The sequence below is a fragment of the Nicotiana tabacum genome, chromosome 14 (assembly GCF_000715075.1).
Source record: "Nicotiana tabacum cultivar K326 chromosome 14, ASM71507v2, whole genome shotgun sequence".
In the NCBI taxonomy this organism is placed as follows: domain Eukaryota; kingdom Viridiplantae; phylum Streptophyta; class Magnoliopsida; order Solanales; family Solanaceae; genus Nicotiana; species Nicotiana tabacum.
The window spans coordinates 39,364,557-39,369,516 of NC_134093.1; the positions used below are offsets into that span (position 1 = coordinate 39,364,557).

Here is a 4,960-nt window from a genome sequence, read left to right on the forward strand (position 1 = left end):
TTGAGCCTCCCAATTCCATGCCAATTCTCCATCAAATTCAACATCATGACTCACCACCACCTTGCTGCTGCTTAGGTTGTATAACTTGTAGCCTTTTGAACTCGTATCATAGCCAACACACACAAGCTTGACACTTCGATCGTCAAGCTTTGCTCTCCCTCCCTTGCTGTGGGATATGAGCATAGGCTATGCTCCCAAATATTCTCAAATTCTTGACACTTGGCTTTCTTCCACTCCATACTTCTTGAAGAGTTTGATCTGTAACATTTCCTGTGGAGACCTGTTGGTCAAATAAGCTACACGAGAAACAGCTTTGGCCCAAAATTTCTTGGGCATACATTTAGCTTTCAACATACATCGAACCATACTAAGACTCTTTCGATTCTTTCTCTCTGCAACTTTATTTTGTTGGGGTGAATAAGGTACCGTTAGAGGGCGATGAGATTGACAAAAGTCATTAAATTCATTTGAAGTGAATTCACCTCCTCTATCAGACCTTAAAGCTTTTATTTCATAGCCACTTTCTTTTTTCACAAGTACTTTAAAAATTTTAAAAGCAACAAAAGCTTTAGATATTTGGTTCAAGAAATAAACCCAAGTCTTTCTACTAAATTCATCAATGAATAGCAAAAAGTATTTTTTTTCCAAAGGAAGGTGGATTGATTGGCCCACACACATCAGTGTGAACGAGTTGGAGTGGCTAGGTTGCTCCTGACATGGACTCCTTCGGAAAACTCCTCCTTGCATGTATTCCAAGAAGACAAGCTTCACACAATTGATTGTGATAGTTGATTGATGGTATCCCATGCACTATGTTCTTTTCTCCTATTGATTTGAGCGCTTCAAAATTCAAGTGGCCAAAGCGCATATGCCAACACTAGGATTCATCTTGCACATTAGCCTTCAAACACTTTGCATCAATTATCTTAAAATTCAGAGAAAACTATCTATTCTTTGCCATATGCACTTTAACAATTAGAATTCCACCTGAATCTCTAAGCCAAAGATGCATATTTTTCATGTGTATATCATATACCTTTTCAAGAAGTTGTCCCAAACTCAAAATATTACTTTTTAATTTGGCACATAATAAACATCTTGAATTAACTTATGGCCACCATCTTTATAAGAGATTATAATCGTACTTATCCCTTCGATTTGAATCTTTGAGGTATCTCCAAATGACACATTACCTCTCACCATCTTATTTATCTCCAAATGACACATATGCTTGTTTGCTCCATTATCTAAATATCATGAGTTATAATCTTCCGTCTTCTTCCTTGAGTGCCAACAACAATGTTGACTCATTTTTTTCTTTCTTATTCTCAATAAGTTTAGCTTTCTCTTCAACATTGCTACGGCATTCCCAAAAGTCACTGTCAAATTTATGACAATTATAATATTCAATTTTTGATTTGTCATACCTTTGTCCATTATTTTTTTGATAGTAGCCGCGTCCTCTACCTCCTCTTTGTCCATAACCGTATCTTCTTAGTTGATTCATAACAGCCTTCACTTTTGAACAATAATCCGAAATACAATCAGATTCTTTCATTTTTAAAACTTCAAAATCATTTAGAGTTTGAAGTTTTACCTTTCTCGCTTTATCAACTCCTCGGAGAGAATTTTGTAAAATCTCCCAAGATTCCTTTAAGGTGGTAGCATCGGCCATCTTCTCAAACATGACATCATCCAAACATTGATGGATGAGCGTGAGAGCTTGTTGATCCTTCTTCCTTGTCTTTGCCAAGATATCTTTTTTATTTTGAGGCAGAGCTTTCTCATTATCGGGTTTTGCATACCCTCTGTCTACAATTTTTCATACATCATGGGAGCTAAGAATGACTTTCATGCGTAGATATCATTTCTCATAATTATCTTTTATGAGACGGGAGTACTGAAAAGACAACGAACAATTATTCGCCATGGATCTGATACCACGTTGTTGGAAAAAATAATATCCTGCCCAGAAATAATATCAACGGTAAATAATAATAACACAAAAGAGTAGCAACGATACCAAATCTTTTAATGGGGTAAAATACAATATCCGAGCGGAGCAATATAATAGCACTATAATATTACAACTTGATAGTGTCAAGAGAATACTACAACTTTAAAAGAAATAACACTTTTTATTTTAAGTATCTCACTACGATATTACTCCACTCACTATTTATCTCATAAACTATTATACGTGGATTACTCTAACTGCTATTTGGTTCTCTCTCGTTTTTTGGTGTGTTTCAAAGAGAGAAATGGAGTCTCCAACAAGCCACAATTTGTAAATTAGAACATAGACACGCCGCCCATATTTTCTCCAATCATTTTTGTTTCTTTTTTTTACTTTTTTATTTAGGTAGGTCCCACAAATTCAACATGATTCTGTGTGCTCCAGTGGAAATATGAGATTGATTGAACTGTTGAACAGCTTGATCATCTTCAAAGATGCTATATTCATCAGATGGAAACTGCAAAAATGACAATTGTGGAGGGGGTAGTGTTGTTAGAGATAAGGGAGGTCATCTTATTACGGCATTCTCTTTAGTCTTTGACTCCAAGCTGCTTGTTGATTGCGTTAATAGATAGGATACAGTTCTTTGATTAACGATGAACACTCTATGTATCCACACACATGTATTTACCTCTCATTTTTGTATTAAAGGTAGCCTTTGTTACCTTTCAAGAGAGATTAAGGTGGTTGTTACTAGAACAGCTCCTTCAATTCAACTGTAACCTTTTTAAGAGATGAATAAAATGCTATGTTGGTATTAAACAAAAAAATTCATATGACAAGACTGTATTAAAAACATGTACCTTGGCCATTTCTGGCACTCCACACTATCAGTTTATTGTTCAACAACACCAATTAATATTCTCATTTCTCAACAAGAAATTATAGTCCTTCATCAGCAAAGTAAATCTACTCAAGACATGTAAACATTCATTTGGCGATTGACCATTAGACACACAGCAACAAAATGATTTATTTTGGATCGAATCATATATTTTGGACAAACTCGATCCACCCTTTGACAGAAGACTAAATACTCGTAGTACTTATTAGATCTAAAATTCCCAAATGGCGCACTTGTTTTTGGGAAGATCATCAAGCCTTGGATGTAAGATTGAAGTTGGCACATGTTGTTCGGCTAAACAAGAGTGAAGAACTAAAGCCCATCCTTTTGTTAGCAATGTCAAATTGCAAAAGGTTGTCTTCAATTTGATGAGCTCCGATGACTATAGAGGTGGAATTCAATTCCTCCATCCACAAATCCAAGACAGAGCACCTCATTATTCACAACCACCATTGAATTCACACCCCAAATAGTCCAAGATTTAGCATCTTTATTGCTTCCCAAAACCAGTTCAATTGGTGGAACACCAGGACCAACACGAGTGCTTCCCAAACTCGTGCTATTATAACACACTCTAAAAGGAGCCACAGATTTCACCCTTGCAACCTTAGCAAGCGATTTCACAAACGCCTTTGTAAAAGCATTGTAAATCGAAGTCTCCAATTTTGTGTAAGGATCAACAGTGCTGATTTTGGTTCCTCCAATACCATTTTTGGCGATTGTCAACAATGTTGTGTTAATTGGAACAACATTACCATTAATTTTAATGGATTTGACTCCAATAAAGTATTCCATTGAAGGTTCCCCTCTAAAATAAGACCCGGAAGTACTAACAGGGTTCTTAAGAAGAGGCGTATAAACAAGTCTCTTGGAAACATCAATATCTGGGAGAAAAACATAAGGACTGTTTCCGAAAAATATAACTCCTTTAGAAGTTGTGGAAGAACTCAAGCAAATAGCGAATTTTCGATCAAGATGGAAAGCATCAGCGAGTTGAGAAGGAAGTCCAATGAAGCCATTTCCAAGTCCAGCTATCCCTTTGACTCCATTGGCAAGGCCTTCTAACAGAAACGTAGCGCCACAACCGAAAACTACTCCTGGCCGCGCTGAACCAATAAAACGGCCAGGATTCGAGCCATCGGTTGATTGGAGTGAAACAACATCTTGAGCAAGTTCACCACCAGTGCTGGTGTGAATAAAAGGATTATAAGGGTCATGGACACAAGTACTATGATTGTTTCCCACCGCACATGCACCTGAAAAGGAACGTTTGCAAGGGGTAGAATCGCAAGGGACGGGCTTATAGGATGAGCTTACGTAGCCCTTTTCGCAATCAACCCATAAAAATCTTTGCCCAAGATCTATAGTTAGTTTGACAGGGACAAGAGGAGTTCTTTGGCGAATAACGGTGACGTATTGTTTAGTGGCTGCATCTTTGGTTACTGGAAGAAGAAGAGCTCGAGGTCTTGAATGAGTTTTGGCTGTGGATGAGGAGAATAAGAGGAGTAAAGAAAGAAAGAATAAAGCATTGATGGAAGAAACGTCCATTGTTATTGAGAGCTAAGAATTAACGAGTGAGTGGAATTGAAGAGTTTGCTTTTGGGTTTATAGTAAAGAAAAGCTTCTCTGACTCCTGTTGTTTATGAATACCAGAATACTAGTTATATTTTATGAGCGAAGGTACGATACAAAACTTAAAGAACGCAGAAATCACGTGTTTATTCATAGTTTAAGAATTTGCATCCGTTATTCATACTCAATTTAGTAATGCAACTTGCCATATTTAATTGTACAATCTCTAATCTCTAGTCTTTCGAGTTCCCTAATTCTATGACTTACTATAACGGTAACAAAATGTTGGCCGAAGTAAAATTTTGTTTGGAAGATTGACAAAGGAAACTCAGGCATGAACCATGTTTATCCCCTGTGTACACAAACACAGGCAGATTCGAGCATGAGAAATGCACGTGAAGGAGATAAGCTTAACTTGTTATATCTGATATTTTCTAATCGAAAATGTTGCATAATTGATAAGGAGAATAACTCATTACTCAAAGAAAATACTATCCAAGATAAGGGAGAAGTTAGAAGTTGAGGAT

General features: G+C 36.8%; 1 pseudogene; it reads right to left on the reverse strand.

The window, feature by feature from the left end:
* Window positions 1-2,805: 2,805 nt before the first annotated feature.
* Window positions 2,806-4,502, reverse strand: LOC107802294 (putative aspartic proteinase GIP2; annotated as a pseudogene).
* Window positions 4,503-4,960: the final 458 nt, after the last annotated feature.